Source organism: Protopterus annectens, chromosome 4.part0 (assembly GCF_019279795.1).
Source record: "Protopterus annectens isolate FY-2018-M chromosome 4.part0, PAN1.0, whole genome shotgun sequence".
In the NCBI taxonomy this organism is placed as follows: Eukaryota; Metazoa; Chordata; order Ceratodontiformes; family Protopteridae; genus Protopterus; species Protopterus annectens.
In genome coordinates, this window is record NC_056733.1 from 1,276,589,301 (window position 1) to 1,276,613,301 (window position 24,001).

Here is a 24,001-nt window from a genome sequence, read left to right on the forward strand (position 1 = left end):
AACTGAACACAAATCTGAACCAGTGCACTGATATACATATATTTTCCAAAAAAAAACAATGTCAATGAATGTATATCGTACTTATGTTATGATCAGCTATTCAGTACTGACTGGAAGCAATTTATTTTAAACTGATCCTATGCTATGCAGCATGTATATGGAGAACATGATATATTTTAGCACTTATTTTTCACTTGCGTATAGTTTTCAAACTTCAGAACATTGGTCTTTATTATATTTTATTGATTGCTATAATCAAACTGACAAGGTGACTCATTGTACATCAGTTCTTACTGTATTGCACTTTTCACACTCACTTTTAAAGTTATGGCTGTTATACCAAAACAGTGCTTTGGAAAATATTGCTACCATGTTAGACAATGCCTTGTACTTTATTTATGGCATCATTGCATTTGATGAAGTACAGCAGTCTGACTTTTGCCTTCTCTTGTGAAGGTAACAGAACTCCCTGCCTCTGGGAAAACCAACTCAGTATGATAGTAATTAAGAAAATCAGCTGTACTACATATGCATTAAACAAACATCTCAGACCAAATGCTCAGATTCCAAATAAGTCTCAGTACATAAAAAAGAGTACACCACTTCTGTCTTGCTTTAAGCCTTAGAGCTGACCCGATGAAGGAGCATTTAATTACAATGGCACGGATCATGCTTTGGGTTAATCTGTGTTTATCACATTAGGGAGTTATGCTCTGTCTGCAGAAACAGGCATTATTTTATTTTCAAAATGACTTTGCATTTGCAAATGAATTTCAGGTTTCATCATAAATCAATTCAGATCAATTACTTGGTCTCTTATTATGCCATTTTGATGTCATCAAGGGATACAACTAGCATTTTGTTAATAAAGCACCTAATTTATTGTCAGCATAAGTCAAATGCACTGCAGAACAAATGCTTACTAATAGTGGCTTAGTTAATAAATGACGGGTAAATAAAATCCATGAAAGCATTTGCTTCTTAATGTCAAGTTATAAAAAAACAATTGCACAGTCATCTGAGGTGATCTAATGCTTTTCATGTTCCAACATCTGTAAAAACCATATTCAATACATACCTGTGGTCTTAGAGTATATAAAACATGTAATAATTATCATCATAAACATTTATAGTTGTTACAGTCTATCTTTACTGAATTAAATTTCTTAATCAGATATTTACAAATGAGTGGTATACATTTAAAGAAACTATAGTCTTCTTTAATATTTAGACCATATCAGAAATCAAAATATCTTTGACAATGGCATTTCTTCTTCAGTATAATCAATTTTTTTCTAATAAATATGTATACTCTGAAATACATAGCTTCATTGTGTTCTTTTCAGTCTAATGTGTTAATACGTATAAGTGGATTACATTGCAGAAACAATTTTAGCCTTTTTCTACACATAAGAAATGACAGTTGACTTCTGAGCACAAATAAATCACATTGGAATCCTTAATTAGCAATCTCTAAACTAGACGTGTCCAACCTGCGGCCCGCGGGCCGCATGCGGCCCTCAGAGCTCTTCCATGCGGCCCTCAACCTCTAACTGCAACATCAATGTACACATACCCCAAAACACTTTTTTGGTTTTGTGTTTTTCACTCCCGTGACCTGTAACACTAATGTTGGTGTGCGCATGTGCCAAAGCACCCTTCTAGTTTTATTTTTGAGCCAAAAAAGGGTCAGTGTGTTTACGCCATTATTTTGAGCCGAACAATCAGTGTTTGTATGTGTGTGTGTGTGTGTGTGTGTTCTCGCTGAAGAGGGACTCATGTATGGATTTGCCGCTGTTGCCTTTGAAAGGGACAGCAATTACCTGTGTTAATAGGTAAGTGCGGAGTGAGTGAGTGCATGCATGAAAGCAGAATTGTGTGCGTGAAAGTAGAAGAAGAGTGTGTGTGTATATGTGTGTATATGTGTGCATGACAGAGAGAGGCGCATGCACAAAGAGCCTCACAATGATCAGTCTACCTACTGAACACAAACAAGTTAGCTCACAAATATATCATACATTAAGAGTACACTTTCATTAAATCGTGGCTTTCCTGACAGGGAGAGTGTTGTATTGAACATGAACTCATACCTCTTGACTGTATGGATTTTCAAAGAATGTCTGAATTTTTGCCTCATCTTCAAATTTGTGTCTTTTGCTTAGGAAATAAAAGTAGTCATCCAAGGTAATGCAGTTCCAGGGAGTAAGAATGAGACAGCAACCTAGGGTTAATGGGTCAGTAGTGGACTGACTATGTAGGACTGTAGCATATAAAGTTGTATCGGTTTTTCAGACAAACAAAAAAGCACCTAGTACTGTTTTTTCATTGGTGGGTTCTAAGCATTGATAGATTGGACAACAGTAAGCATAGCTTTGGCGGATCATCAATACTGGCCAATCAAGTGGGCACAATGTCATTTTTTAAATGTTGGGGATTTTAGTGTGTATGTGTGTGCTTATGTGTTGGGAGTGCTGCAACATTAGATGATTATTAAAGTCAGACTTACAGACTGTGGAGAATATGTTTCTTTGTTTCAAAACCTAATATTTTGGTACGCAGCTTCTTGCCATTTACAGTGGATGGATATTTACATTTAATGGACAATGTATTAGTGTGGGCCTGTGGGGTTCTGAAGGATGCCAAGTCTACAACAGCCAATGTCTTGTAAAGTGACCTGGAAATGGATATTGGGATGTTACTGAAAAAATATAGTAAGTGGGCTTAGAAATATAGTTTAATTAAACAAAGTGTACTTTCAGTTTACAGGCCATAATTTAATTTATTTCAGGTAGTCCAGATACTGGTAGATTGTATACCATTAGACTTAATTAGGGAGAGCTGTCATTCTGGGGAAACAAGCAGCCCTAGTTTCAGTGAAAGCTCTGTGGTTGCTTGCAGGTTCATAGGTTAGTACTAAGCTAACTGCCCTTGCGAGCCATTTTAAGCTTAGCCAATTATCCCTTGTGAGACTCAAACCATGCACCTTGTGTTTGTTAAGGCAAACACCTTAACCATTAGGCCACCCTCCCTAGGAAGTTGCAGGATGTTGACACAATGTGTTTTATTTATTATTTTTAATGCATTTGTCATTTCAAAGCATGGTTTTCTTTGATGCAAAAGAAGGCATGACTGAATGAGCCATATAATGTTTGACAATGATGGAACAGAAAGATTATAAGTGATGTATAATGTTTGCAGCTACAGTTGTTTCAATGGTGTCTGTGATGCATAACTATTTTTGGGGCTGTGTCCCACTTTCATTTTTCGCTTTGTCCAGATTTTTTGCTCTAAGGTTGAGAGGTATGGTTCCATACTAAATCAGAAGTTGTATTTACCTTGGAAGACTTTTAGGCATAATTATGAAAAACAGAGCCTTTTTAATATCTCTGCTTATTTCCAATATAAACTGCCATGTAACCTTACAAATAACCTTCTTATTAAGCTACTTTACTTCTTTTGGAATTGACAGGTATGATTCATCTGTTCGGACATAAGCATAGAGTGCTAATGTGACTTTGATTTCTTGCAGCAGTCTGTGGTTTACATAATCACAATAACTTTTCTGTGTTTCTGGGTGTGTAATCAATTTAACAGTTTTAAAGATGTTTTCCAAAAATAAATAAATATATAATAAATAAATAATCCTCTCTACACTTTGAGCTATTGACAAAGTCTGGGAATTTGTTTTTTTTCAAAAGTGAAGGTCAGCATTACAGCTCAGTAAACTGTCAGTCTGTGAGTAACTTCTGCACAAATTAAAATGTCTGAATGTCAAATGGCTTTAGATTGGAGGGAAGTTTATTTTTATTTATTTTATTTTATTTTACATTTGTTTACCGGGAAAGTCCGACTGGACACAGGTCCATTTTCAGCAGAGGCCCGGGGAGAAAAGCTCCACAAATAACATAAAACAATATAATACAATACATGAGAGAGAGAGAGAGAGACAGAAAATTATGGATGTAGTACTCATACAATATGGCAGAGATTACATATCGTAATAGTGAGAATCATTGAGGTACAGAATAAACTTAAAAACATTTTTAATTACAGTTATAATTACAGCAAGGCAAATATCAATGATTTAAGGTTTTAGGAGAAAGCTCTGAAACAATCTTTTGGTATGGATAAACCTGGGGATTGACACAAGTTATACGTTTACACCAGTATGTAGCATTATAGTTTATGGTTTTCTTATTGATTTACTTTTTGCTGAGCAGTTGTTTTTAGGAGAAAGCTCTGAAACAATCTTTTGGTATGGATAAACCTGGGGATTGACACAAGTTATACGTTTACGCCAGTATGTAGCATTATAGTTTATGGTTTTCTTATTGATTTACTTTTTGCCGAGCAGTTGTTTGTTGATTTATTGATGGTCCTTTTGGTGGTGGGAAATTACATGGATGAATCCATCTCTATTATGATTTTTTTTTTCAGATATTTTGACTTCCAGACAATTTCATTCAGTGAGTGGGTGTCATGTGATTACTGAGGTTGCCTATTTTACAAGTAGGGGCTTTATTGTGTGTGTGTGTGTGTGTGTGTGTGTGTGTGTGTGTGTGTGTGTGTGTGTGTGTGTGTGTGTAAGAGAGAGAGATTTAATATGTATACTGAATATAATTTTGCAAATGGAATTCTTAGTTAAACATGCCCCTCTTCTTGGGCAACTAGACTTGAGTAACCAATATTAGATCTTAGCCATCCAGCTGGGAAAGGTTAGTATGTGGATTTTCCATTTGGTTTGATGAAGGTTATGCTACTTACCCAAGGACTACATTTATGGCTATCCATCCAGCCATCGTGTTGCTGAACTACATTGTTTGATAATGAGAGGAGCTTTTTACAGAAGTTGAAGGTTTTTGTGTCAAGAACCTGTCCATAAAAAAGTGGCTTGTTTATGTTGCAGTGAAGGCTGTGGTCTTTGTAATGAGCGTTTTAAGTATAACCAGTATTTCTGATGTAGAGGAAGTCTCTTAAGGCAGGATCTTTCTTAGCCTGGAAAGCAAGCCAGTGATGAAATTTATAGGGGCCAGTGAGAGACAGAGGAAAGCAAGAAGCTTTTTAGTCTGTTTGGATAACTAAGTGAACTTAGTCCTTTGACCTTTTTTGTCAGAAATGGTTGTAGTCTTTGTTTTGGCAGGGTGTTTTGCTGAGGCACATGCCAAAAGGGGCATTGCACTCAATAATGGCTCTTGTAAAGGAAGAATACAGGGATGTTATGACCTCCTTGTCCCTGGATGAGATACACTTACTAATGAAGTGGGCCATGTAAAAAGCTTTCCTTACAATGGAGACAATGTGGTGGTCAAAAGTCAGGTCTGTATCAACCTGGGTGCCCAAGTACCATATGACTGATTGTGTGGTTACAACACTGTTATTAATGTGATAATTTGTGGGGACATCACTCTCCTCAAAGGGGATGATGATGTATTTTTTGGCATTTAGTTTGAGGCCATATTTCTGGCACCAGTTATTTGTTTGGGTGAGACCCTCTTGTAGCTTATTCAGAATTGTTTTATTAAGTCAGTAATGTGAATTCTTTACTTTATTGCAAATTTGTTGGCTTATTTTTGTGGATTATAGTACTGGAGGACTGCTGATGTTGACATTTTATGTAGTTGGACTGCTGGAATGGTTTTCCCAGTGAGAAATGCTAGTGATGTAGTGAATATCTGTTTATTTGTAAAAAAAAAAAAAAAAAACATATATATATATATATATATATATATATATATATATATATTAACTAAGATGTTAGAGTTAACTATTAGATTAGAGAATTAGAGTTAGAATGAGAATTAGAATTTTAAGGCAAATATTAGGCATTTATTCATTGTTCAAATGCACCTACAGTACAGCCAGGAGATCAACTGTGGTCTTCCGGAGCAACGAAAGAGTTAACTATATGATATATTTTATATGCGGCCCCAAGACCATTTCTGTTCACTCAATGCGGCCCCAGCAAGCCAAAAGGTTGGACACCCCACATCACCACCATCAGGTAAACTAGATTAATAAACTGAGTTTTCTACATCACCTTTAACAGGAAAGAAACATTTTGTGAAGAAAAATTTTGCCAAAGGAAATGTAAGTATACCCAAAGGATCCATGTCTATATAACTGTGGCCATGCAATGAAAGTGACCCTCCTTTGATAGACATCGGCCTGCACTGGCTCTGTGACAGCAGGCAAATGCCAGAAGACCAGTACCATTTCAGTAAAACCAAATGATTGAAATCATTTGAATTACAATTCAGCACAATTCAAAATTGCAAAACTCCACAGATTTATACATATTTTGTACTGGTGGAAGCCTTACTAATCACCCCCACTTTTACCTTCTTAATATAGTCTTCTTCCCAGCTCAGCCAACCTTGACATACAGAAAAATCTGGTTTTCTATAGACACGAATGTATATTTTTCTTCACAACAACGTTATGTCAAATTATAGTGACATTATATTAGTACTGGATATGGGGTGATAGCACCACAGGGGCTTTGTCCTTCAACAAAAATGCATAAATACCCACTGTTATGCAAAATTTGTGTTCTGGTAAATTTTCAAACACATGGTTTTCTTTTTGGTTTCAGTGAAATGGTATTCAGTCTTCTGTGTTTACCTTACTGTCATGAGTAATATTTGATCATTTAGTCACTTTTCTACCAAAGAATAACATGATTCTTTGTTGGAAAAAAGTAGAGTGGAATTCATACCAGTGAGGCTCTCAATGTTCCTCATATTAAATAAATCTCATAAAAGAAAGAAAAAAGGTGAGAGGTCTGCTAAGCATTTATGAACTCATCACTAGGGTGATATGAGTGGTTGATTGTCTCAAGAAATGTGATGTAAGAGAGGCGGAGTTTTGAGGATTTACCTATCCTATAATACTGATCTGGAGCCTCATTTTATGCAGCTCTCCAAATAGAGAGGCAGTCAATTAATTTTGTCTACCATGCCACTCATTATCATTTTTCTTCTCTCTTTTTTTTTGCACTTGGAATGTTATAATTTTTGCTAAAGTAGTGGTTCTCCATTAATCAGAATTAAGAATAACAGATTTATTACGAGGATGACTTGCCCGTGCTACAAAGAGCTGTGATGAGGGGAAGGCATATCAGTAGCCTGTTAACCAGAAACTTACTACATTGGACTATACACAAAATAACTTGATCTATTCACAGTGAATGTAATTAATTAATTCAAAAAAAGTTATAATAATTTGGTTTTGAATAGGTACAGATGAATTTGTTAAACAGGGTAAAGCACTGATCACAATTGATAAATTTCAGTCTCAGCCTAGGATATACAAAACAATACAATGTACATTATTTGACAATCACAGCATGAATACAGAGATAAACTGCAATATCTAAAAATGTGTTTATAGGTTCATAGATTAGTACTAGACTAACTGCCCTTGTGGGCCATTTTAAGCCTAGCTAATTACCCCTTGTGAGAATCAAACCCTGTACCTTGTGTCTGTAAGGTAAACACCTTAACCTCTATATAACATCATTAGCCTCCTTTTTCCCATTTTTCTACACAGAGTCATTGTGTCATGTTAACTGTCACCATAAATCTCGATCCAATACTACACTCCTGCCTCCTTTGACACTCATGCCTAACTGTTGTAGATCTTCTCTCTCACAATCTATCCACCTCTTTGCTGCATGCCCTCGTACCTCTTATATTCTTCCCATCTGTTTTAAATCTTCTTCACCAGATAGTCTTCTGCTTTTCTGCACATCTGCTCAAACCACCGTAATAGCTGACGTTGATCTTTTCTACAATTGGAGCTACTTTGGCTTCTGCTCTTATGTCCTCATTTCTCTGTCTGTACCACAGTGTGCATCATCCTATCACCATACACAAGCACTTCATTCCCATCACTTCTAGCTTCCTTATCTGCCCTGGTTTTACTGCCCAGGTTTCTGTACCATACAGTAGTACTGTTCGCACCATTGTTTTGTACACCTTACCTTTTAGTTTCTTTGGCACTCTTTTATCATACACTACACCTAACACTCTATGCCAGCTTACTGTAACCCCTCAGATTCTAACTTTGATTTCTTCATTCAGACTTCCCTTCTCCTTAACCAAACCTCCCAGATACTTGAAGCTATTAAACTGTTCCACTATCATCCCTTCTATCTCACTTCTTGGCTTCTTCTGCTTTCCCCAATTTGTTGCCATTACTACTGTCTTAAATGTACTTAATTTCATCCCATGCGCCTTCAGTTTTGCATTTCATTCCCCTATCCTTTGCTGAAGTTCTTCTTCAGAGTCTGCCTGTAAAGCTACAACATCTGCATAAAGAAACTTTGCTGATCTGTCCCCTCTGACTTGTTTGCTAATGTAGTCCATCACCAGTACAAACAGCAGTGCGCTCAGAGCTGAACCCTAATGTACACTGCTCTCACTGGGAACCCCACTGTAAGACTGAACACTCTTCATATCTGAGTCATTGGACCCTTGTATGTAGCCTGCACTAATTCTACCAATGTTTCTGTGATGTTGAACCACCACAACACTGCCTAAATCAGCTTTCTTGGGACCTTATTATATGCTTTCTCCAAGTCTAGGAATGCCCAGTTTGATTCTTTCCTCTTCTCTAGTTTCTTCTCAACTATCTGTCTCACTGCAAATATCATGTCAGTTGTGCTGCATCCTTATCTAAAGCTGAACTGCCCATCTCCCATCTTACTTTCTACTGCTCTGCATATCCATTTATTAGTCACCCTCTCCAGAACTTTCATGGCAATATGACAGGAGTTTGATACCGCTGTGTCCCCTTTGTTCTTGTACACTGACATGAGTTTGCTTATTCTCCAATTGCCTGGGATATGTCTTTCTCCCATAGTGCTATGAATAACGTCAGAAGCCATTTGTCCCCTATCTCACCCAGCATCTTTATCATGTCTGCTGTGACCTCATCTGATCCTGCTGCTTTCTCTGACTTCTGTTTCCTTAGTGCTATTCTTACTTCATCTAGGGTGAGCTTCTCTTCTTCTATTGTGTCTGGAGCAGTAAAGCTTCTGTGGGGTCTTCTTCATTTAGAAGCTGCTGGAAATACTCCTTTCATATGCCTTTGATGTCCTGTGGACAGTTGAGCAGGTTGTTGCTGACATCCCCTATGAAGGTTGTCTGACTATCTTCTTTATCTTTCTGTCTTTGCCTTGCAACCTGATGTGCCACCTACTGAATCACTTCCCAAGTGGAAACACTCCATATAATCAAATGTTCATAATCTCTAACAGGTTTATAACTGGCAAAAGTGATCAAAACTCATTTGATTGCTTCTGCCTACATTAGGTCTATGCAAGATTGTGCGCAGTGGGGATCAGGGAATTTGCCCTTTCCCCACTGTAGAGTGATCTAGGAGTTGGTATATACAGTTAGCAGGGGGTGTGGGGATTGCAGGGGACTTGTCTTTTATCTTTTTTTCAGTGTTTTGACTTTTAATCATTCAGGATCGATCTTTAGCCATTCGATATGTGTGTACTTGTTTCAAAGTGCATATATATATATATATATATATATATATATATATATATATATATGTATGGGATCCAGACACATGCTCGACTAGCATATGTCCGAATCACAAAACATTGAACACACATACACGAAAGCGCTTAACATCGACAAGCGCTTCCGTGTATGTGTGCCTGTTTCATAGAGCGGACTACAGTGCGGGTAAGGGAAAATTCGCTTTTCCCCACTGTAGTGCGATCGTGGAGTGAGAATAATAAAGTTGGGGGGGTGGGAGGTTCAGGGGGTAGAAGCCCCCCTGCAGAAACGTAGATTTTTTTTTTGAACTACACATACATGGAAGCACTTTTTGATGTTAAGCGCTTTCGTGTATGTGTGTTTGATGTTTTGTGATTCGGACATATGCTAGTCGAGCATGTGTCCTAGACCTATATATATATATATATATATATATATATATATATATATATATATAAACGTATAGCAAACAGAGAAGCTTATTACATATGAATGGAAGAACTCAGCAGAATATCAGATGAAAGTTGTAATGCACAGAGTGAGAGTCCAGTGTTGAGATTTTCTATGGACTCACTTTCAATAAAGTGTGTTCCATGAAGTGTCTTACTAATGTATCCTTATCCTATGACTGTAGTACTTGGCTCGGTCCCTCTCTTAGTGTATTGCATACATATGTTGTCTTTGCTTTTAACTAGGAGCAAAGCATTTATAAGGCTGATAATTACAGTAAAAAGGTCACAACAGGATGATCCACATCTACAAGTTTACTTATTGCTTAAAGCTTTCTTGGTGTTGATTAAAGGCAAGTGCAGTGATATTGCCAGTTGCAAGGATTCAAGTACCTCAGTGCAGTTTGTGAACCTGAGGATATGAAAGGCTGCCATTAAGGATGTAGGATTAGCATGCATAAAGTTCAGCTTGTTTGCCTGGAAGACTTTAATAGGAAACTTGTTAACATACAAGTCCTAAATTCTAGCTCCTCTTATATAATACAGAATCCTGGACCTACCTACTTGACCCTTTGCAACCACACTTATAAACAATGCAAATCGTTTATGTCTAAAATTATAATGACATTTGCTGAGATATCTGTTTGCATAGTTTCGTTAGCTATTTCACATGCATTGCAAAATAAGGCTGTAAATTAATAAATGTTTTTGTCCCATTCCTATGGTATAATCCACTGTGGATAGTCCAGTCTTGCAGATTTTTACATTTCATCTAAATATGCTTTCATCTATTTTATTTATTGACACCATGGATTTCAAACTATTTCCTTGAAGATCAGTGGCCTAAATAGATCAGTATGGATCTAGTTTAGATTATTGAAATTTTAAAATTTCAAACTTCATATGGTTGAGACTATATGACAGACCTTTTAAAATGTCAAAAATGGGAAAACAAGACAATTGTTTTGAAGTGGGGCAAACCCCCTCCTTCCATACCCCCCTGCTAAATATATATATATATATATATATATATATATATATATATATATATATATATATATATATATATATATATATATATATATATATATATATATATATATATATATATATGGGTCTAGGACTATTCACTAAAAGCACATTTCACTGAAACACATTTGACTGTGCACAATTCACTGAAAGGTCAATTCACTGAAACACATTTCACTGAAAGTTATATATGGCCTTTTCCCCACAGTAGTGCGACCCTGGAATTAGAATATATAGTAAGGTGGGAGCACCTCACCCCACATTGGAGGGTGTGTGGGGTGTAGTCCCCCGCCTATTTTAAATATTTTGATCTATATGCATGGATACTTGCAATTTCAATAAATTACTCTTTTCTAAACTTAATAGATATCCAAACTATGTGCCCCCCTTACTATATATACTAACTCCAGAGTCGCACTACAGTGGGGAAAAGGCCATATATAACTTTCAGTGAAATGTGTTTCAGTGAATTGAGTTTTCAGTGAATTGTGCTTTCAGTGATTTGTGCACAGTCATTTCAGTTTCAGTGAAATGTGCTTTCAGTGAACAGTCCTAGACCCATATATATATATATATATATATATATATATATATATATATATATATATATATATATATATATATATATATATATATATATATATATATATATATACACACACACACACACACACACACACACATATATCAAGTCCTAGATTGGATTAAAGTTTGGGAAAGGGTGCAGTAGCTGATCACCACTGTACTATGATCTCAGCACAAACAGTTTTGACGTTTTGTTTAAAAATGGTCCCAACCATATTAATTTTGGCATTTTAAAACTTTGCTAATTTGAATTAGACCTGTCCAATATAAAACAGTAAGCTAGTTCAACATTTAAGCATAAAAGAAACAGACATGGTGTATTTAAAAAAGACTTATTTAAATGAGTTGGAACATAATGAATTAACTAGTGAGAATATCAGTTATTTTAGAATGAAAGATCATTATTATTCAAAAATGTGGACAACTGGCTAATGAACTATATGTGCCCATGCTAAGCTGAGCACAGATAACCATATGTCTATCCACAAAATGTATGTGCATAGCTGCATATAAAATATTAAATAGAACAGTCCTGACCCATGCTTGAAATAATATTATCTCTGACATAAGGAACAATGACAGTAGCTATAAAGAAATTAGCACAAACTAACAAAGTATTAAAATTATGCCTGCTACTTCCTACCTGTTAACCCCCTTAACAATAGTTCATTACTACATATATAATACATAAAAAGAAAGATAAGGCCTAAAGATAAGTACTTGCAAGGTAGAAATGGTCTTATATGACTTATAACTCTATATGGTCCTTTGATTTTTAGGACTGAATGAATATAAAGCTGTCTTGATCATCCTGTCCTTAAGTCCAAGGGGCAGATATTTAGGCAAGTTTACCCCTAACATAGTCAGTTTAATCTTTTCCCAAATCCCTGGATTTTACCAAACTGTCCCAATGTGTACCTTTGTTTCAAAGCTTCAGATTATCTAATGAGTTAATCTTTGCAATGTCCTTCCATATAAGTTTCCTCAAGACAATCAGTCTCATCTTCATTATATTTGCTAGCATTATAAGCCTTCCTAGTAATAACAGTATATTTTGATATATTTAGCATATTCTATCACTTGTAGCTTAAATTCTTCCCAATACATTGTTAAATACAATTTTCCCTCCCCAGAAAAAAATGTCAGTCTCATTCAAAAGAGACAATGCTCTCTTAGAATCTTTGAGAATCAATGGCTATAATTTTCAGTTCTATCTCAAATGTGTAAAGAAGCATAATCTAAATCTAGTATCACATCAGAATGATTTAAAATATAAATTATAAAACCACAGCCAAATCCTTATATTGGAATTATATAACAAAAGGTCACTCATTACAGCTAACTGAAGAAATTAAATCAAATATTTTATTATCAATAAAACATACATCCTTTACACAATATTGAAAAGTTTTTAATTGGAAATGCTTGCACAGCGCATTCTTAACTCCAGGTAGATTTACTAAAATTAATTCTTCCACAAAGGGAATATATTGGAGGTGTGAGCAAATACACAATGCAGTTTGGAATCACATTTTTTTCGACTGTGTTAAAATTAAGCCATTTTGGAATGGTATTAAAAACTTTTTACAAGCCTTATTTAATGAATCGTTTAACTTATCTAAAGCTCTAGTATTATTAAATGTGTACAAAGGTCCTCATTTGAATGAGTCAAATATGTATCTAGTATGGACAGTACTTGCAATCTCAAGGAAGTGTATAACAAGAAGATGGAATACAAACACAATACCAACTTTGGAAGACTTCTACAGCCTACTGAAGATCACAGCATTATTGTAAATTAAAATGAAAGAATTAAGGATTCATCCTAAGCCATTTATTAACAATCCATGGAAAAAGTCATATCATTGATTGACACTTTACAAAAACTGAACAGATACATTCTGATAACTGAATTGTTATACCTATAAAGTAATTGTATATATTGAACTCTGTTAGGGTGGCCTCGGTGGTGCAGTGGTTAGCGTTGGCACCTCACAACAAGAGGTTCTCCAGTTCAATTCTTGGCTGGGGTGCCTTCTGTGCAGACTCTGCATGTCCTCCCTGTGGTCGCGTGGGTTTCCTCCAGGTGCTCCATTTTTCTCCCAAAGACATTCTGTAGGTGGATTGGACACTCTAAATTGGCCCTAGGCATGAGTGCATGTGTGTGTGTGCCTTCTGTAGAAGGTTGGATGCTGGGCTGGCAACTTGACACCATAAAACTCCACTGCCAATCATGAGCAGACAGGTGATCCACTGTGGTGACCCCTAATCGGGAAAAGCCAAAATAAGAAGAAGATATATTGAGCTCTGTTATAGTGTCAGATTGATGTAAATAGCATACATAGTTATTAAGATGTTATATACAAATACTATGGAATTTATTCAACTGTATTTGAAAAATAAAACATTTTTGAGGAAAAGAATGATTTAAAATAGCAGTATTGACACCACTCAACAATTATTGATGTACTAGCCTATAATATGCACTGCTCGCCATATTATGTTTTGTAGCTTGATACACAAAATGTCTTCCTCACAAGAGAGTCTTGGTCCCCAACATATGTTAAATCTGACCCATGAGTATAATATTTTAATGCAGTGCTTGCTTAGGGAAACCTAAGCCTACATTCTGGCTGTGTATAAAAAAGGCTCAAAAATCACATATAAATCTCCTACTACAACCGCCACAGAGCTTCCATTTCCCCCAAACCTAAAAAAGGCTTCAAAGTAAATGCTGTTGTTTTCTGAGTCATATTTATGGCCACAAGATTATCCCTGCCTTATTTATCTTTCCATTCCTCCCTCAATTTCTTTCCCAAACACTGGCAGCATAGAGTAATACGTTCTTATTTAGACGTGGAATAAAACATCGTTCACCATCCTTTCCAGTGTCTCTAAACTGCTGTAAGTCTGTCTTTTTTTAAAGTTTCCCTCCTATTAGTCAGCTGGTACAAGTCTTCATCATTCTTTCCAGTATTACAAAACTGCAATAATCCTGGCTTTTTGACTGTCCTTCCCATTAAAAAAGGAAATCACCTTAATTTCCTTTATCTACTGAAGAAGTAAAAGTCTTTCCACTGGCATATTAAGACCTCTAGTATTTCTGTTAAGGAATTTTTGGCAAAATAATTTTGTTAAACTCTTCACATAAAACAACAAATTTAGTATATTTTATTTGTCTCTGTTGACTGAGGAAGTCTGACTTGGCAGGGTCCATTTTCAGCGGAGGCCCAGGGAGAAAATCTCCATCACCGTACATTTTTATTAACAAGTGAATATCAGACAGCTCTCAGAAAAACAACAGTTTACAGTATGTTCACAGCAGAATTTGACAAGTACACTGCAGAGATTAAATGGCACTGGCTAATTTCTTTAAATGTTGCTGTTTTACTTGGAAAATATGTCCTAGTCACTCCCTGTACATACTCTGCTTTTCTATATCAATTCACGTTATAATAGATTGAAAGGTTCTTTTGATGATTCCCTTGTATTTATGTCATAATTTTCCAAAGACCTTTTGTGAATGTATGGTACACACTAGAAATCTCTTGAAATTATTCTTGATGCTTTTGGGATAGTTTAACTGATTTCATTATGATGACAGGAGTATTGTGACATCCCTGGGAGGACATGTTAGGTTGAGTACATGCCAAACAGCACTATCACATATTGAATTTGTAATTCATATTGATGTACATTTATGCTGTATATGTTCCATTGTGGATACACATTCAGGGAAACAGGGCGGCAAACAGCTTTCCCCTTATTATTCTTAATTTTTGGCAGTCTAGTGGGATTTGTTTTATATCTGCTATTTCTGCTTTACATATGGGTTAGTTTGGAGACTCCACTTAGCTGAGTGCCTCCAGTTTAGCTGGGGTAAAGTAATGGTTTTTGGTAGATCATAAATTGTACTGACATTTGGCAAATGGGATCTTTAAAATTAATTTCTCCTACAGATATGTTTGATTTACCTGCATAACCTCTCTATGAAACGAAGTACAGAAGAAATTGGGAATCAACACCAAGAATCCATAATTTCTAATGATTATCTGTCCATAAATATAACCTGTTTTTGATTGAGTCTTTTTTGTAACTGGTCTACAGGCACATTTGGAGGTTTTGCTTGCACAGGTATTGATAACAAAAATTTCAGTATAGCTATTTTACACTTAGTTAATAACACCTGATTACCCACTTTAAAGATCAGCTTCTTTGTCATGGTTTATCAGTTCATAAGGCCTCCATTCTCCATGATCTGTTTATCTAACACAACAATTATAAAACAAGCATCCTGCTGTTCAGTTTATTATTTGTATTGTTGTAGGATTTTTTTTCATATTTCATCTCAATTTTAGGGGTTAAGGATCAGTGGAACTGAAGTACATTACTTTAGTTTAATTTGTCGTTTCACTTTATATAGAAAATCTAGTTATATCAACCCATCATTGCCTTACATTATCAAAGAATTTAGCATAGTATCTATGCATCAAACTGGGAAAATTTCACTCTTTGGCCCATAATGGATAGTACAAGCCATATGAAACCTTCTGTACTAGGCAACATAAGCATCTGTATAATATCAACCTACAATATTTCAGCATATATATATATATATATATATATATATATATATATATATATATATATACAAGACTCAAAATCATTTTGATTATTTAATGTAACTAAGACTTTAGATCAAATTAAAAAGACCTGTTGAGAAGGATGAAACAACATCTTAATATATAGAGACTTATAACTATAGGAAAGATGAATGCATTCCTAAATCTTTTCTTCCTAATCAATTACCTTATTATGAGAAGCCATGATGCATTGTTAAAAGCAATGATATAGATGTGAACTGACATAGTTATGAGATGTCAGGAACAATAGAGGTCTAAACTGTCCAGGCATAAAGTGGTACTATAAAGTGAGTAGACATTGGACATCATTAAGTACTAAACATATTCATCTCCAACATGGATACCAAAATATCGGAATTCATTAAGTACTCATCATATTCATCTCCAACATGGATACCAAAATATCAGAATTCATTAAGTACCTATCATATTCATCTCCAAAATGGATACCACAATATCAGAATTTATTAAATACCAATCACGTTCATTACCGACATGGGTCCACTCTTATAGCAACACATAAATAGTATTAAAATCAGTACTCGGGTCATTCCCTTCTCGAGTCCAAAGTGTGTATATGGTCAAAGGTTGCCTCTTCCACTAATTAACATGAGGATAGACCGGCAATTCTCATTCCTCTGGCCCTCTAATCTACTTGGTGTACTGCTAATAGTCTAAAGTTTCAAGTCATCATTATTTATCAAGACCAGGACCATCTGAGTTGTTGCATTCCTACATGCTAACAATAATACAGAGTAAATATTATGGATGGAGAGATGAAGAAGAATAGTACTAACAGAAGGCACTAACAGTTCCCTTCCATGAAAACTCAATACACCAAAACTGCACGCACACGCGCACACACACACACACACACACACACACACACACACACACACACACACACACACACACACACACTAAGTCTTTCTTATCCACTGACACCAACCATTTGCCTAAAATATATATACACTTACACAATCTCATTTTCTAATTGCTAGTGCCTTAATGTCCTGTAGCAATCATATACAAATTCTATACTGAAGTCAGTCATCCAAGCAGGATAACTATCCCCTGACATTAAAATATACTAACTCTAGGAACCTAGAGCTCATACCTCTACTAACCTGGTCAAGAATAATTTTATGTAGCTTTACTGACTTTCTTACAGCAAAATGGAACCATTCAGGTGTATCTGCTACAAAAAGTGCAACCATATCATTCAGTAATACAGTGGAAAAGAAAACATTAAAATTATGTTTGTTCTATTCCAGATACAATTTTATATCAATATGGCAATTGTCTTTTACTCAGAGACTGAGATGTGGCACATATGCAGAAGGAATTAAAGGAAGGGAAGTGAAAAGATCCAACTAAAACAATTTCTCTAATCTTCAGAATGGCTGAACACCAAATTAATATAAATAAATAACTCATGAAATGGACTTTAAGTGCCATTTTGTTACAACTAAAAATAAGGCTGCTTCCAGTAGTGTCTACCCCATACATCAAACTGCCTGCTTGTGATAAACAGCCTCACACCTTCTAATTGTCCCAAGTTCAACAGTTCATGACTTAGAAAGATAATATAACAAAGGGGGAATAATTGCTTTAAGAGTATTAAAGAATACAAAAAAATTGTATCCATGATCATGAGACTAGTCCTACAATCTAATAATCTGAGAAAATAGTTAAAAATAATCCTTCATACAATTGTATCCCAGACATTAAAAGTAAAAATCCAGTTGCTGTATGCACCATCTTATGGGCAGCTAGAGTTTGGGACATACATGCAACAGTAATCTTTAAAAAGAGACATTACAGATAATCTAAACAATCTACAAACATAACTACAAACCATGAACTGCATGCAGTATATAACATAAGACTTCTTAGTTGAAAAAATGTCTCAGGAATTTGGAAAAAAATAAACTGTAGGCTGTGTTCTGTAACTAGTAACTGGGCATTTAAACAAGCAAGTAAACACAACAGTCATTTACATTTCCCTGAGAATGAAAAAGAAATTACACCTGTGGGGGTTGGTGGCGGGCAGCAATAATCTATGTTAATGCAATGTTCTTATAAAAAAATTAAAGTTAAAGAAGCCATCCTGGTTTGTGTAGCAGTCAAGGGATGATTTACGTAAATATTTTGGTGTTGTAAGATATAAAAATAATAATAACTATAACAATAATAATAAGATATCACTTTCTCACATAATCTTTACCTGTTTGTACCTGGTACAAAAAAACATGTAATATACTTTCTACCAACAGTGATTTTTATAATTACCGAGTCACACATACAAGATAATACCTGTCCATGTACAATATTCTTCATCATGAAGAAATATTTTTTCTCACACTGGAAAACTTTTGTACTGCCTGTAACAACTCCACTTCAACAGCAAGTCTTTCATTTTCAAAAGATGGCTAAAATGGTTCTGAGTGGGGACTCTAAGCTCAAAATCTTTTGTTAAGCATTTTACCTTCCAGGCACCTGAATCAGTTATTAAAGGAAAATTCTGTCCATTCCTACAGTTCAGCTCCGTCCTTAGGTTGTTTTTCTCCCTAAAATATGGTTACAATATTGAGTACATACCAGAAACTTGCTTATACTTTTTAAAGTGTTCGTTTCCTTGCCTTGGAATCAAAGGAAGGGAAAGCCCACCTACTTTTTTAAGCTTAACTTTGCACATACTTTAGGAATCTCTCTCTGCTTACATTACATGCCATAGACACAGAGAAATCTATAGTTTATTATGTCATTTACTGCTGTCAGTCTTAGATGGACAATTAATCAGCTGCTATAAAAAAGACAGAAAGCTGTGGGACTGTTTTTACCATTTTATTGGAGAAAGAAAAATAAATTAACACCGCGTTCATAGCAGAAACAAACAATTAGATCCGTCAGGGGTTTAAAGGCAGTTGCCACCACTTCTGAACAATTTACACAAGGGGCATCACAGGACTGAAATGCTAAGCTTTAAGTGTTGGTTATGTATAATAGTTTATGTGTTAAAATAACTTAAATATATTATCAAAGAGTTCTGTGACATTTAAAGAAAAGTCAGAAAATATTTTTCTTGTAAAGTGTCAACACATTTACCATTTGCAGAAAGAGAGATAGGTGGAAACCTGATCAACTAGGTGCACTGATATTGTTTATAAAATGGTCTTTTATGTTTTTTTGTGACATCCTTCCAGGATGTGATGCATTTCTGGTGCACAGATCCATTGTAAGAGATTCCCACTGACTTGTCAGTCCTTACAGTGGTACAGTGCATGAGCCTTTTCTAGTCCACAAAGGAAATGACAACATTGATGGCAACCATATTGTATACAGCTGAATATTCTTTAACACATTTCCTATGTGCCCTTCCATTAAAATCATTAAGAAAAGGAGATCAGAAATACTTTAACTATGTTTAAATGCACGTCTGACAGTGTCTGTCTTTGTGTGTGTGTGTGGGTACATACAGAGGATTTAAAAAGTTTACACACCCCTGTTAAAATGCCAGGTTGTTGTGATATAAAAAAATGAGACCCCAATAAATCATTTCAAAACCTTTTCCACCTTTAATGTGGCCCATAACCTGTACAATTCAATTGAAAAACAAACAAATCTGTTAGGGGAAAAAATATAAAAAAAAAAAATTAAAAAACTTCAATAAGCTGGTTGCATAAATGTTAAACTAATACTTTGTTGAAGCACCTTTTGATTTAATTACAGCATTCAGTCTTCTTGGGTAGGAGTCTATCAGCATGGCACATCTTGACTTGGCAATACTTGTCCACTCTTCCTTGCAAAAGTGCTCCAAATCTATAAGATTGAGAGGGCATCCCTTGTGCACAGCCCTCTTCAGATCACTCCACAGATTTTCTATTGGATTTACGTCTAGGTTGTGGCTGGGCCATTCCAAAACTTTAATTTTCTTCAGGTGAAGTCATTCTTTTGTTGATTTGGATGTATGCATGGGGTTATTGTCATGTTGAATGGTGAAATTCCTCTTCATCTTCATCTTTCTAGCAGACGCTTGAAGGCTTTGGGCCAAGAGTGACTGGTATTTGAAACTGTTCATAATTACCACCACCTTGAGTAAAGCCCCAGTCCTTGCTGAAGAAAAGCAACCCCAAAGCATGATACTGCCACCACCATGCTTCACCGTGGGGATGGTGCTCTTTTGGTGATGCGAAGTGTTGTTTTTGTGCCAAATGTACCTTTTGAAATTGTGGCCAAAAAGTTCAACCTTGGTCTCATCAGACCATAACACATTTTTCCACATGCTTTTGTGAGACAGTGTATTGTTTTGCAAATTTTAGCCAAGCCTGGATGTTTTTCTGTGTAAGAAAAGGCTTCCATCTTGCAACCCTACCCCATAGCCCAGACATATGGAATATATGGGAGATTGTTGTCACATGCATTATGCAACCAGTACTTGCCAGAAATTCCTGCAGCTCCTTCAGTGTTGCTGTAGGTCTCTTGGCAGCCTCCCTGACCAGTTTTCATCGTCTTTTTCATCAATTATGGAGGGACGTCCATTTCTCTGCAACATTACTGTTGTCCCATATTTTCTCCACTTTTTGATGACTGTCTTCACTGTGTTCCTTGGTATATCCAATCCTGTGGAAAGTTTTTTGTACACTTCTCCTGACTGATACCTTTCAACAATGAGTTCCCTTTGATGTTTTGTAAGCTCTCTGCGAACCATGGCTTTTACTGTAGCAGGCAAATGAGTAAATGTCAGGAAAATCCTACTAGGCAGCTGAACTTTATTTGGGGTTAATCAGAGTCTTTTTAATTGATGGCAGGTGTGTACCCAAGAAGACTGAATGCTATAATTAAATCAAAAGGTGCTTCAACAAAGTATTAGTTTAAGTGTGTACATAATTATGCAAACAGCTTATTGTATGTTTTTTTTATTTTTTGTATTTTTTCCCCTAACAGATTTGTTTGTTTTTCAATTGAATTGTACAGGTTATAAGTAAAATAGCAAAATGGCATATAAGCAAATTCTTTCCCTGGGAAAGAAATTGCTTGGCCGCTTCCATTACTTTGCCATTTTCATGACTGTAGTGTGATCTTGGAGTTGGTATATTTAAGTAGAGGTGTGGGGGGCACAGCCCCCACATCGGGGGTTGTGGGTGGCGAAGCCCCCCACTTTATGTAATGTGTAAACATTTTTTGTTTTTTGTTTTGTGGAACAGCAATTTTTTTCCCTTGGAAAAAAATCGTCATTCTAAGCGTTCGAGATTGTAAGCTTTCACTTACATGGGTTTGATAAATCATTGTTCACTTTTTTAAGCATTCAATGATTTAACATAGATCCTATATATATATATATATATATATATATATATATATATATATATATATATATACATATGGGTCTACTTGAAACCATTGAAATCTCATAACATTAAAACTCAAAACATTGAGACCATAAAATTGAAAAACCAAAACAATGAAACCTCAGAACACTGAAACTTTGCATCATAAGATTGAAAACTACAACTCGCATGTAAATAACATCCTCTCCACCTATAAGAACACCAAACTAACACACTTTTTCCTACGTTTCTGCAGGGAGGCAAGCCCCCTGCACCCCCTCATGTGGGGGGTTCTGCCCCCCCCATAAATTAAATATACCAACTTCAAAATTGCACTACAGTGGAAAAAAGTTAATTTCCTATCCTTACTGTATCACAATCACCCTACAGAATGTAAACATAACGTCAAAATCACTTACCTGTATGGCCTAAAAACACATACAGATAGGAAAAATAAACAGTTTTTCTATAGTCACTTCTCCCAGCATATCTCAGAACTTAAATTCCATGAAAGCAACACATTTATATGTTAACATTCTGTATGGTGATCATGTTACAGTGAGGTTAGGAAATTATAATTTCCACTATAGTGCAATCTAGGAGTTGGTATAGTTAATTGATGGGGGGTGGGGGTGGGGGGCAGAACCCCTCACATGGGAGATGCAGTGGGGCTTGCTCCCTTGCAGAAATGTAGTAAAAAGTGTGTTTCTTACTTTGGTGTTATTATAGGTGGAGGGGATGTCATTTACATGTGTGTTGTAGTTTTCTGTGTTATGATGCACACTTTCAGTGTTCTGAGTTTTCGTTGTTTTGGGATTTCATTGTTTTAGTTTTTTGATGTTATGGTCTCAATGTTTTGAGTTTCAATGTTATGAGATTTCAATATTTTGAAATAGACCCATATATATATATATATATATATATATATATATATATATATATATATATATATATATATATATATATATAAAGTACATATGTGTACAAAATTATACGAGTGTGTGTGTGTGTGTGTGTGTGTGTGTGTGTGTGTGTGTGTGTGTGTACTTCATGTCCTTTAAATAAAAACAAATCAAAATGGAAATTTTGTGCAACTGTATATGTATATATGTGTATGTATATGCACTATCGCAAATAACAAACTAAACACTTCAGCACAGGCAGAAAAACTTTGAAGATACGAAGATAAATATAAAGAAAACATGCAAAATAAGCAATTTATTGAGGACCCAAAAAGGTTTTATAGAGAACTGGGAAGTAAGGCAAAAGGAATTGAAAGGCCACCAAAACAATAGAAGAAATAGATACATTTTGGGGAAGTATCTATGAAGATCCTGTGGAACATAACAAAGATGCTAAATGGATAGAAGAAGTAAAAGAAAGAATAAGAAGCTTAAAGGTACAGGATATGAAATGGGATTAGGTAACAGCTAGAGAGAGTGAAACAAAGTTATGAAAAGCCTCTAACTGGAAAACCCCAGGCCCAGATGCAGTACCTAACTTTTGGTTAAATGTATTAACATCTTTGCATGAAGATGTAGCCATGAGTAAAAATTATTTATATGTGCACCCAGAACAGACACCAACCTGGCTAACATGAGGAAAAACAATTCTCCTACTTAAGAATGAGCCTGCAAGCTACCCTAAAAAATATAGAGCAATAACTTCCTTCCAAAGACATATACACTATACAGGGGAATTGATGCTGACAGAGTTTACAATCAGTAAGAAGAAAACTTAATTATGGCAGTAGAACATAAGGGCAATAAAAGAAAGTCATATGGAACAAAGGATCATTTGTTGTCCAATAAAGTCATAGTGGGGAACAGTAAAAAGGGGAAGAATCTAAGTATGGCATGGATTGACTGCAGAAAAGTATTTGATAGTATCCCTCATTCATGGATGAAAGAGTGCTTAAAATGTATAAGATACACTGCACACTGATTGACTACATTACAGTGACCATGTCTTGGCCAACCTCCAATCAACTCAAGGCTGTCTCATTGCCCTGCACTGTGAGACTCTGCATCGGTGGAACACTAAATTGCTTTAGCTACACTAGTTCCCCCTCAGTAAAAGTTTCATCCTGTGTCTTGGCCAACCGCCAATCAACCCAAGGCTGTCTCATTGCCCTGCACTGTGAGACACTGCATCAGTGGAACAATAAAGTGCTTTCAGCTACAGTAGTTCCCTCAGTAAAAGTTTCATCCTGTGTCTTGGCCAACCGCCAATCAACCCAAGGCTGTCTCATTGCCCTGCACTGTGAGACCCTGCTTCAGTGGAACACTAAAGTGCTTTTAGCTACACTAGTTCCCCTCAGCAAAAGTTTCATCCTGTGTCTTGGCCAACCTCCAACCAACCCAAGGCTGTCTCATTGCCCTGCACTATGAGACCCTGCATCGGAGGAACACTAAAGTGCTTTCAGCTGCACTAGTTCCGCTTAGCAAAAAGTT